This window comes from Eptatretus burgeri, unplaced genomic scaffold, assembly GCF_056783735.1.
Source record: "Eptatretus burgeri isolate ZD-2024b unplaced genomic scaffold, Ebu_testis_v1 Ebu_testis_scaffold_540, whole genome shotgun sequence".
NCBI classification, from domain to species: domain Eukaryota; kingdom Metazoa; phylum Chordata; class Myxini; order Myxiniformes; family Myxinidae; genus Eptatretus; species Eptatretus burgeri.
In genome coordinates this window covers 1-13,330 of record NW_028222489.1, presented here as the reverse complement: position 1 = coordinate 13,330, position 13,330 = coordinate 1, and the positions used below count along the sequence as shown (strand labels likewise).

Genomic DNA, 13,330 nt, shown 5'->3' with positions numbered 1-13,330 from the left:
GTCTGGCCCAACATGGAGTCCTGAGTATCTTTTAAGGTGTCAGAAGAATCTGCAAATATCTCCGAACATCCACGCCATCTGACGCTGGTATTTGAAACATATAAACTATGGCATCCGTGAACTTTGAACACCCAACTATTGACTGGGATTCGACTTCGCTTTGTCAGGAATTTGTTCGATTCCGAAACGACGTTGGATTCGTTTTTGACGGTCCGTTGCCTGGGCTGCCTGACAAACACAAGGCAGGGTGGCTTGGAAGTTGGATCAGAGAACAAGGACGAGAGATATACAAGACCTTTGAGTGGATTGAAGGTGAGAAGAATGACCCTATCTGATTACCAGCGTCTTGATCACACTGGTGAACTCCATTAATCGACCAAGGCATTGTGCACTTACTCAAATCACAAGTTAAAACCCGTCGCAGCCGTGGATCTTCCTGTTCAGTATCGTGGCAAGTTCGTCACCACAACATTTGAAGTGGATGCTCTCCAACAAGAAAACATAATTTCTGGTAATATTGCAGAAGCTCTGGGCCTGATCATCAGACTTGATTCCGTTGCAACGGAAGTGGATACCTGTGGTGTTCTTACTGAACTGAAGGAATATCCAGATCTCGTGCGAACCACAGGAACTCTGCCAGGCATGTATCCAATTAAATTGCAATCTGGTGCAAAGGGAGTTGTACATGCTTCTCGGCGACAACCCGCTTCCCTCTTGCGGCGTATTAAAACCCGACTTGCGGAGATGGAATCGGACGGATACATTGCCAAAGTGAACAAACCTACAGAATGGGTCAGTTCACTGGTGGTATCTCTCAGAAACGATAAACTGAGAATTTGTCTGGATGCATCCCATCTGAACGAGGTCATCAAGAGGGAGCACCATCCCATGCATACTGTTATGGAAGTCGTTGCAAATATACCTCATGCCAAGGTGTTCTCAGTGCTCGAGGCAAAGTCAGGATTCCTACAAATCAAACTAGATGAGGAATCATCCTATCTGACATGTTTCAATAAACCTTTCGGTAGGTATTGGTGGCTTCGTCTTCCCTTTGGACTGAAATGTGCACCCAAAAATTTTCAAAGGATTATGAACCAAATGATTGAAGGCATAGATGGAGCAGTCGCGATCATGGATGACATTCTCATCGCCCGTCCAAATGTGGTAGTACATGATGGAATTCTGAAACAAGTCATCGATCGGGCAACAAACTTCAATCATAAGTTGAACCTGCAGAAATGTAAAATCCGTCAGTCGTCGGTACAGTATGTAGGACATATACTGTCTGAGGATGGACTATCTCCTGATCCTGTAAAAGTTGAGGCAGTTCGCAGTATGCCAGCTCCAACCGATAAGGAATCAGTGAGGCGCTTCGTCGGATTCATCACGTATTTGTCAAAATTCATCCCTCGGTTGAGTGAAGAGTTTGCTCCACTCCGAGAACTGCTGAAATCTGATGTTGTTTATCAATGGCAACTGGCTCAAGCCAGAGCATTTGAGAGACAGAAGGAACTTTGCTGTCATCTGCCTGTTCTTGCATACTTCGATGTCAACAAGCCAGTCGAGATTCACTGTGATGCTAGCCGAAGTGGACTTGGTGCAGTTCTTGTCCAGGAGGACCGCCCCATTGCAAACAGCTCCAGGGCTCTCACGGAGACTGAGACACGGTACGCACAAATGGAGAAGGAGATGCTTTTCATAGTCCATGCCTGCAAAAAGTTTCATTGTTGTATCTTTGGGAAAACAGTCACCATCTACAATGACCACAAACTTCTGGAAATAATTGCCAAAAAGCCTTTGCTGTCTGCTCCAATGAGACTACAGAGCATGCTACTAAAGGCCCGGTCACACCTTGACGTTTTAGCCAACGTATGCCGATTTTTGAATTTTTTTTCTAAAACGCTGGCACACGTTGAATACGTTATGGGTAAGTTTTGATAACATTGAGAGCATGCTGAAAAACACTGCCATACGTCGTTGTACGTTGGCTTTAAACGTTGTACTTTTCGGTTGTCCTCAAATTTTTTCATGCTTGAAATTTCACGACGTATGCCAGCGTATGACTCACACGTTCCGCTACGCTGGCCACAAGTTGTATGCACGGTCTGCGATCGTTGACAGACGTCAACACATGCTACTTGTAAGTTAATCATAAGTTGAGACACGCCGAGGTAATGTTTAGCGTACCCGAAACTAATTTCTAACCTATGATTAACGTGTTGTTGGCACGTTACGCAATCGTTGCCACACATCGACAGACGTTACTTTTAAGTTACTCATAGGCTGAAAGACGTCGGTATAATGGATCGTCCTTACGTCAGCGTCCACGGCCACGGCCAGGACACTTATTTGCAGCATTCTTCAAACTTTTCTTCGGCATGACGAGGATGTTCACACTTCGATGTCGAGCTTGGCTATGATTCCAATTGTCCATCGGCAGCGTCTATTTAAAATAGTCGAGTTTGAGCGTTTTAACACGTTCAGAAGAAACGCTTCAAATTTCCAAACCCCAGCGTCAAAAAACAAAGGCGAGTGACACTAATTTAAATCGTTCATTGTAAACAATGAAAATAGCAGAGTGGCACCGTTTAAAAGTCGTTGAGTGTAAAAAAAATCGAATTGTTGAGCGCAAGCGTCTACTTTCAATAGTGGGGTTTGAGCGATTTAGCACGTTCAATAGAAACGATTAAAATTTCCGAGCGCCAGCGTCAAAAAACAAAGACGAGTGACAGCAATTTAAATCGTTCATTGTAAACAATGAAAATAGCTGAGTGGTACCGTTTAAAAGTCGTTGAGTGTAAAAAAAAAAAAATCCAATTGTTGAGCGCAAGCGTCTACTTTCAATAGTGGAGATGCAGCCATTTAAATCGTTAAGTGGCAGCCTATGAACCTACCCGTGGACACGCGGACGCAAGGACGATCCATCATAACCCACACCCTCCCCCTCACACTCTCCTACTACTGCCAACATGAACAAACTGATACTGATACTGATACTGTTACTGCTGACATGGACATCGACTCAAAAAGGAACTCGAAAACACTGTTGGGTTCCCCTTTTATGAGCAACATTTTTATATACCAATTCCCAAAACCGCTGGGAACACGTCTTTATATGGCAGTTGTAAGTTAGAAACACATTCATTTTTTTTTTTTTTTGTCGACCGGAAGACGTCATTGGAATACGTCTACATACGTCGATGTGTGTTGGGACTACGTAAAGAATTGGTTCAAAGCACGTCTAACATAACTTAGAAATAAGTTTCGCGTAAAAAAGACATTACCGCGACGTGTTTCGACTTATGAGTAGCTTATAAGTAGCCTTTGTGGACGTGTGTAAGCGTCCGCATATCGTGTGTAAAACTTATCCCCATCGCATGCGGAACGTGTGTCATACGCCGAGTACGTCGTAAAATTTTGAACATGTTTAAAATTTCTTGACGTACTCTACTTACTACGACGTATGATAGCGTACTTTAGCGTTCTACTCACGTATACCAAACTTACTCATACCGTATTTGACGTGCCCCCAACGTTTTAGACACATTTTTCTTAGGTCGGCATACGCTGGCAAGAACGCCAAGGTGTGACCGCGATGTTGTCACTTCCATTTCTACGGCATTTATGATTCGAATCGTTGTGCATCAGCCTTTTAATAGGCTACGTCACGACATCGTCGGCGATGCGTGCAACGTGCTATGCCGAAGTTAGACTATCGTTGGGCATAGGTTGTGTAGGCCGACAACAGGTTCAGCATTCGTTGGTATAAGTTATCTATAACACAACGAAACGTTCTGTGTCCATTACTAATATGTTATGCATACGACCAACTCGTTATGAATACGTCCGAATCTTAAAAAAACATCAAAAGTTCAACGTCAGCCAGCGTTTTACATACATTTTAATACGTTGCCATCGCTGGCTAAAACGTCAAGGTGTGACCGGGCCTTAAGATTGCAATGGTATGACCTCAATATTCAGTACAGAAAAGGGGAAGATATGCAGCTTCCGGACATGCTTTCTCGAGCCTACCTGCCAGATACTAGTTCAGAAATAGACAACTTAGAGCACATTTCAATGTTGGACTTTTTATCTGTCTCTGACGAGAGGTATGCTGATCTTCAAAGAGCAACTGAGTTAGAACTCAGTCAATTACAGTCAATGATTCTTGATGGATGGCCAGATGCCAGACAAGGTGTATAATTTGATCTTCGACCATACTGGGATTCCCGGAGTGAACTTTCCGTTATGGATGGCATCCTATACAAAGGCATGCGAATCGTTGTACCACCTACTCTGAGACCACGCATGCTGAACCTGATTCACGAATCGCATCTCGGAATAGTCAAGTGCAAACAACGAGCTGGGGAAGTTCTATACTGGCCCTCCATGAATGCGGACATTGAGCAAACTGTTCAGAACTGCTCCAAGTGTGCAAGCGATCAAAACTGCTTGCCTGCTGAGCCCCTGAAACCGACTCCTACACCGGATCTACCTTGGAGTGAAATTGGGACAGACCTGTTCCAATTTGATGATAAGACATACCTGATAACGGGTGACTATTATTCCAAATTCATCGAAGTGGACGAAGTGAAGGATTTACGCTGCAGCACAACGCTTGAGCGACTGAAAGCACAGTTCAGTCGCCACGGTCTACCAGAGACTCGACGGCATGATAATGGGACAATGTACAACTCGCAACTTTTGAAAAAGTTCTGCAAAGATCACGGCATCTGTGTTAGAACATCTAGTCCCACGTATCCACGTTCAAATGGAGAAGTTGAAAGGGCTGTACAAACCATCAAACGACTCTGGAGAAAATGTTAGGACAAGCACGTGGCCTTGCTGGATTACCGCACAACGCCATTGGAAGGCATGCACCTTTCGCCTGCTCAACTACTGATGGGAAGACATCCGAGGAATACCCTGCCCGAATATACGAGGAAGACAGAGAATGGGGGTACCGATAGCAAAGGGAGGGGGACACCAACAGCTGAGCTGAAGGCCAAGGCAGGAGGAAATGGACAAATAATGGGTGTAGGGAGGAATGGGTATACAAGATGGATCGAGAAGGGAACTATTAGGAGGGAAAACTGGAATTGTGGAAGGAGAGTTTGCGGTGGGAGTTAACGAGGGTTTCATCTCATAAATCAGACTGGTATCGATCCATGAGTGGAGTTTGCATATAAATACATACAAATAATAGAACGGACAGGACGTGCTGGTCATTTTAGAGTGGCACGCATGTCTCGCGGCGGTCACCTTGGAGTGTGGAATCGCTACTATGACATCAGTTTTGCACTGAAGATCTGAACTGTTTTTCATCCAAAAACATCCAATTTTAGTGATTGTGGCCTAACTATAAACCCTAACTGGTGTTGTGTACCACTCGTGATGTCAGATGGTAGAACCCTTGGAGTGTTTGTGTCACATTTCATTCACTGTTTGTGAAATACTTCCACATGAACACTCCACTCATGGAGCATCGGGTATCAACAGAGTGATCCACAACGCCAGTGAGGGTTTATACATATGTGTATAAATACAGTATATTTATATATGTATATGTATATATATATATATATATATATATATATATATATATATATATATATATATATATATATATATATATATATATATATATATATATATATATATATATATATATATATATATATATATATATATTGTTGCGGATTCGCGCCCGCCGGCGTGCGAACGGCCACGTAACTCGAATCGCGGCACGTCGCCCACCGGACGGACAATCCAGTCGTGACCCTCTCGGACTAACGCCGGGAACCAGTCACGGGTGGACCTTTCGGTCTCACCACGATCGTGCCAATCGGCCCCCGCGTGGGATAGGGTTGCTCGCCAAATTCGACCTACCTAAGTACCCACACGGAGGGTAGACCGGGCGATCGCACCTCGCCGCAGGTCGATTTCGGACACAGGCCACTTTAAGCGACCCGTTCCGTACTATCGGGATAACCGAGCGGTGTTATTCGTCGGCCTCGACGGTTCGATTAATTATCGGGCGTTTTAGCCCACGACCAACCCTTTACGTGAAGCAAGATGGAGATTCAACGAAAGAAAAGACGAAGCGAAGCGGGAACGGGAAGCACACATGTACAATTACACCAAAAGCACATGTAAAAGGGAAACACAATATTACACAAAAAGCAAATATAAAAGAGAAGACAATGCAGAGCTATCCGACTACCGAGCACACGGCAACACTTATACAATTTTACTTCACAGACGGCGCCGACAACACATATTCCCAAAGCAAAAGAAAAGAACCACCCTCAAGGATGAGGGGGGTAGGCGGGCCTGGGGCCGAGACCGTGTCGGGCCTACCCGTCTGATGATGAGACGCGGAGCGGCGGTGGCGCCTCAACTCCGCGGGCCTCGCGGACAGTGTCTGGTAGGGGGTGGGAAAGGGGCCCCCTTGTCGCACTATCTCAGCGCGGGGGGAAACAGGAGGGGGTTGTTGATGCTCGGGGGGGAGGAGGATATCACCCTGTCTCGGGTCCCGCGACGAGCGTCTCCTCCTCGACCTCGGTCGCGTTGCTGGCCTCTCCCTCTGCAGCTCCCGGCACCGACGCGAGCACCCCCTCGTCCGCCTTCGCCGCCGCCACCTCTCCACAGCTCCGTCTAATCGCCCTCTCCGTCTCCTCTCTTGGCTCGTCCCAACTCTTCACTCTTGACTTCTCCCTCCGAACTCTGACTCTTCTTCCCAGCTCCACCGACAACTCGTTCCAACGCACCACTCTCAACTTTTTTTTACCGACGAACGCAGCCGTTTATATAAGCCCCGTGGCTTCGCTCCTTCATCTTTGACCCTCTGCCTCCGACCCTTCACCTCTCTAACTGGCTCCCCATTGGACCGAGGAAAAGTGGGCGTGAATGCTTTTTGATCCGTGAATTTGCATATAGCGACCTCACTCCAACGCCCTGGAGGCGGGGCCAAATCGCCCCACGCTCTCCGATAGGATGGAACAGAAGTGGGCGTGAATCGTTTTTGATCCGTTTTTCTTCGGAAAGTCTGTGATGTCTCTGAACACGCTGCTCGGTGCGCGCCCCGCACGAGTCCAGCATCGGCGCCCACAAGTGGCGTGGGAATGACGGTGATGCGATGGTGGCGAGTTGTGACGGTAAAGGTCGTGGCTGTTGTGAAGCGGCGTTGTGGTTGGTTGTTGTTGTTGTGAAGCGGCGTTGTGGTTGGTGGTTGTTGTTGTGAAGCGGCGTTGTGGTTGGTGGTTGTTGTTGTGAAGCGGCGTTGTGGTTGGTGGTGGTAGTAATGGCGGCGGGTCCAAAATAAAGATAGTAAAGAAAAACGGCTATCTAAAAGCGTCGCAGCCCGCCTGAATGACATTTATTCCCTCTAAACAACGGGTTTGGGCCTAACTACACATATACTTACAGAGATATCTCACCTAAGGGACCTGAATGGTGGTTTGCGAATTTCGTCAACCACAACAATATGTATGTGGTGAGGAGGGTTGGGGTGGTTCATGCTCCGTCATTTGAGCGAGTGGTTTGTTCTCTGTCATCTTGAGCGAGTGGTTCGTGCCCCGTCATCTTGAGCGAGTGGTTCGTGTCCCGTCATCTTGAGCGAGTGGTTCGTGCCCCGTCATCTTGAGCGAGTGGTTCGTGCCCCGTCAGCTTGAGCGAGTGGTTCGTGCCCCGTCAGCTTAAGCGAGTGGTTCGTTCCCCGTTATCTTGAGCGAGTGGTTCGTGCTCCGTCATCCTGAGTGAGTCGTTCGTGATGAGCATGATCCCGACTGCATGAGTCGTTCCAAGGTGTGTTGGGAGATGGATGATGTCCTGAAATGTTTGAAAGAGGTCTTCGAACAGAAAATGAAGGCAGCCACTCAAGTCTCCTTTATGAAGTTCTTCAAAAATAATCCTGTGAATCAGCCTCCATTTCATCTTCTGAACCTTCAACCTCAACTGGACAGGGTGCCACACTTGAATAAGGCTGCCATAAGCAATATTGTTGTGGGCCGGGGTTCGATGGCGATAAACGACCACGAGGTGGAGCAGTGGAGTCGTCTCCCACAGAACACCCGGAATTAAAGTTGTGACTCTCGGACAACTCCGAAAGTTCACGGGTCGCTTAGAGGACTGTGGTCACCAATATTTTGACGGTGTGAGGGAGGGTCCACTTGTCTGATTCCAATTTACCTCAGTACTCACGCCGTCCAACTCCCGGGGAAACCACACCCTCGGCCGACTTTGTCCGAATCGAGTCGCTATCACCGACTCGGATCCGGCGTAACAGAGCGGAAGTTACCAAACCCGGACAACTTATCGGCCCAAACGGCTTCACTCATTCTCAAGTTCCAACCATGCTCGGTCAATCATAGAAAGGACAGAAACGAACTGGAAGATTGAAACAATTACTTTATTTACAGAAAATAAAAGACAAGAGAAGCGAGACTGAAAGCGAATAGATAAGCAAGGAATATTTACAATGATGCAAATACAAACACTTCAGCAATTCCTACTTAAAAGACAGGCCCAACACACTCAGACGCACTCAAAGAACAAAAGAAACCAGGATTTTATTGTTCCCCTCACAGCCGTGAGGAGAGACGAGCTGGAGGTCAGAGGAAAAGAGTACCTGCCATCCCAGGGAAGCGTTCTCGGAAATGCGGCACCTGGTGGCTAATGGTCAAAGGGGCATGGTCCGGGAGCTCGTGTCAGGCTCGTGGTTCGGGCCGGAACCCTCGTGGCGACTCTTTGGGAACTCAAACTCTGATCTGTCCACGTGCAGACAAAACCGCCTTCTCCGTGCAGCCACCGACAAGGGCAAAACAACAACCATGGCTCCTTTCGTCCACTCCACTCCTATCCACAGAACTCTTCGCGACAATGACACACGACACACAATCTTCCGTCCACCCCACTCCCGTTTATCCACCACTCTTCTGGCACTGCTCGGGGGCGATGTCTCCTCCCACAAGGGGCGGGGCCTTGGCGAGAATCATCTCGCTGTCCGTCCCTCATTGGCCCAAGGCCGCACCCTTCCGAGGCGGAGCCGTGGCCCCTGCTCGGAAGCCCCGGATATTCCTTGTGGCCACGTGGCCTGCTCGCGCAGAGAGTAACAGGATCTGCCCTGAGAAAATCGTCGTACTAGAGGAGTTCGTCTGTGGGGATGGGGCGTGATGGGCTGGTTGGGTCCGCAGATGGGATGGTGGATGGATGGGATGTCGATGGCTGATGTAATAACCCAACTAAAGACGTCACAACGCACGTTTTCGAGTCTCCCACAAGACAAAAAGGAAAGGGACCTATCTTACATGTACTTACCTGAATGTTGAGTGCGCATGGTTTCCAGATTCGTAACAATATGCAATGAATCCAACCCCAAGCATGACAACACTTCTGAAAAATTAATTCATTTTTATGTTTTATTTGTTCTATGTTATATTTATGCATTGTTTGCTGATTTTTTTCCACATCCTCAATCCCTGACCACTCCTCACTCCCTCTCCCTCCTCTCTCCTCTCCTCCCCTTCTTACCCCCCCAACCCCTTAATGTTCCCTCAGTGAACCGACAGGTTGTATTTACTCGTTCGATTATACATTTATTTATCTATGTAGTTGTGTTTTTTTTTCCTCAAGGTTGTCGTTTCGGTCAAAGTTGTTCGTCCGTGGTCGAGAAGTATGTAACGTTCACCAGCAAATGCGAGAAGACCGGACTCCCGGCTTAATGTTTGCCTGAAAGAAGGATGGTGATGATGATGGTGATGGTGATGAAATCGGATCCTCTCCCCTGGGAATCGAACGCAGACAAGATGGTGGGTAATCCACCACAAGCATCATCATAACACCGCAGGCTTGTTACATAACAATAGACTTGGTAACGAAGTTACTTTGTCCTTGCGATTTAAGAACAGACTTGGAATTGAAACCGAGGTTTGGATTCGAACCAGTCACCGAACGGACCGCGCCGGAGTTTACCTCACCTGTTCGGTTTTCACAAAGAAAGAACAAACGTAGTGACCGAGGCGGATTGTCCGGTCAAAAGAGCGGAAAAATCTGGTGGGAGGCATCGCTGTGAGGAGGTGATAAACGAGGTACAAAGGTGAAAACCCAGGAGATCCACCAAATCACGGGCAACAGTCTTCGCGTTCCCACAACAACGGAGAGTTCACGCGTGGGAGGGACACTGTGACGTCACATGAGCGAACAATGCTTGGTTGCCAAGCAACAGATAAACATCCGTCGCTCACCGACTCTGGGAAAACTCGCTTTACCAGCACGATCTCATTAATATTTTTGATAATAATAATCATAATAATTTTATTCATCGAGCAATAGAGTATAAAATATTAATTATCTGGAACCCATGAATGAGAAGGAACTGATGTTAAACAAACACAGCTCCACACGGACAGATAGCCGGCTTTTCAAACGTTTAAAAGCATCAAGTCGATTTAAACACGTGTTTCCGAACAGAACCGAAGTAAAATTATATAATCCAGTCACAACAGGGATTTGTGTGTTCAGTTACCAAGCGGCTCGGTAGCGCTTGCCAAGCCAGCCGTGCCCGATCAACGGTTTCTCAAGGAGTGCTTGCTTCAGTGCTTAAGACACTTCGCGAGCGCTCTTCAAGAAACTTTGTAACTGAACCCATCCTTGATGCAGTGACAAATCCAAACACAGGTGTTGTGTCACTTGTTTAATCATGCGGAATGGGATCACGCTCTTTCTATCCAGTAATCTGATTGGTTGCGAGTGCAGGATTAGCACGTGCACAGTACACCGACATTTGGAGGATTTTTACTGAACTAGTGCATGCCCGTCAGTGCGTGCCCATAGGTGTGTGCCCGTAGGTGCACACAAAACAAAAAACTTTCAAACCGCATGCCAGAAACAACCACACAGGCCGTTCCTTCGCTCTCACGTGCCCGTACGTGCGTGGCCTACATGCAAAAAAAAAAAAACTTTCAAACCGCATGCCAGAAACAACAACCACACAAGCCGTTCCTTCGCTCTCGTAAACGACGACTGGATTGGGGCATTCTGTTTATCTGTAAATGTGCATAAGAAATCGAGAAATTATTAGAATACAGTAAGTCATCACTATCCGGAAGTAGTGCGTGCCCATATGGAATGTTCACATGCAATCCACAAATTATCGCTTGCATTGAAGTAACAACTGCTGTGATATTTACATACACAGAGTTACTTAAAATGCAAGTTAAAATCAAGTTTACCTCCCTGTCTTTGCTAGCCATGACATTCGCTGCCATTGGCCATTGCCACTCCTACGCCACGGTGAGGCGACAGGGTAGGATTTGTGGGAGACCTGAAAGTAGTGTCATTAGGTATTCCATGTTCAAATTGTTTTAGTTTTAAAATAGTTAAAAAAAAAATAGTTTGCGAGTTCGTTCTTCATCCGTTTCAGCTGCACGACACCTTGTCACGCACGTAGCGTCGTGTGTCAAGCCAGCAGCTCGTTCTTCATCCGTTTCCTCTGCACGGCGCCTTGCCTCGCGTTCAGTGTTGTCTGCCAAGCGAGCAGTTCGTTCTTCATCCGTTTCTTCTGCACGACGCCTTGCCTCGCGTTCAGTGTTGTCTGCCAAGCGAGCAGTTCGTTCTTCATCCGTTTGAGCTGCACGATGCCTTGTCATGCGCGTTGCGTTGCGTGTCAAGCGAGCAGCTCGTGCTTCGTCAGATTCCATTGCGCGTGCACAATGCTCAGCTTCGTTCCTTCGCTGTCGTAGACGACGATTGGATTGGGGCATTGTGTTTAATAAAATCGAGAAAGTACAGAAATCGAGAAAGAAACAATACAGTAAGTCGATAAATCAAGAAAAAAAAATCGAGAAAGAATACAGTAATCGTCACTGACTGGATTGGGGTATTGGGTTTAAGAAAATCGTGAAAGAAATCGAGAAAGAAAGAATACAGTAAGTCGATAAATCAAGAAAAAAAATCGAGAAAGAATACAGTAATCGTCACTGACTGGATTGGGCTATTGGGTTTAAGAAAATCAAGAAAGAAATCGAGAAAGAATACAGTAATCGTCACTCTCCAGAAGTGAAGTCCTCACTGTCCGGAAGTTCGCATTTGGCAGTTACGATTATTCGCAATTTATTCTTAATGGCCAATTATTCAATTAGCGCCAACGTATTTTGCCTTTTCCCAATGTCATCGCAAGGAAAAACACAAAGAGAAGAGGAAAGAGGAGAAAAAAAAAACGTGCAAAAAATAATGTACTTCCTGCTTCGGAGCATACCAGCACTCTGATCTTACCGAAATTTATACACCGTCTAATAGGAAAACGATCATAACTTGGGCCATTGTGTTTATCTATAAATGCGCATAAGAAATCGAGAAATTATTAGAAAACACGAAGTCATCACTCTCCGGAAGCCCTTACGTTGTAACCTGTAATGGGGAACTCGGCTGAGCTTCCCTTCCCCATCGGCCACGCCCACGCAACAACATGTCTTGCCATTGGTTTGGTAAATAAATGGCCATAACTTGCGAAGCACTTGTCCGATTCATATCAAACCTTGAAAAGGCACATCCTCAGGTCCCCAGCAATATATCTGGCAAGTTTCAATTAGATCGGACCAGTGGTTATCGAGAAACAGCGGTCACACACAGAGATTGCTGGAATTATAGATAGATGTCGACACAAAGCATTTCTTCGTTGTGTGAAGTCGAGAGGAAAACATTTTAGCGATAAATTTCCCAAGAAGTCACCACAAACAATGTCACCAGAAACAAATGGAAAGATGACAACAAATAACCACGTCACGTGCATCCCTGACGGGTGTACCAACATGGCGGTGGTACGGCTGTACCAACATGGCGGGGTGGTACTGGTGTACCAACATGGCGGTGGTACGGGTGTACCAACATGGCGGCGGTGGTAATCTGCCGAGAATGATTAATTTAATTTCTGTTTCAAAAGTTCCACCAATCAAGACTGCATGAGGGAAGCACTAATATGATGAAAAAGAGAGAGTTGAAAGGAAGCAAGCGAGGCCTCGTGAATTACCCAAACCCCAACAAAGCACCACTTCAGGGACCAAAGTCGGGAGCACTCTACATTGAAGTCATTGTTATTTATTTACTCGCAGTTTCCCCACTGAGGAGGTGAAGGAGGTTATTTATGTTTTCTCCCCTTTCTGTCCTGTTTGTTTGTGTCCAGGATATCTCAAAAAGTTGTGGACGGATTCGGCCGAAACTTGTTGGACCCGTTGGGTGTTCACGTCCTGAACCTTCGGTGGTGGAGGTAATAAATTATGGAGAAAGGATATGATAATGATTTTTATGTCACTGGTGACGAAGACGCTGGTGA

The 13,330-nt window shown here is 46.5% G+C and overlaps 1 long non-coding RNA gene across 1 annotated transcript; it reads left to right on the top strand.

The window, feature by feature from the left end:
* The first annotated feature begins 150 nt into the window (after positions 1–150).
* Positions 151–13,280, top strand: LOC147007159 (uncharacterized). Its single transcript, XR_015054367.1, has 3 exons — positions 151–312; positions 9,634–9,809; positions 13,181–13,280. It is a non-coding gene; the product is annotated as an uncharacterized LOC147007159 (long non-coding RNA).
* The last annotated feature ends 50 nt before the right edge of the window (positions 13,281–13,330 follow it).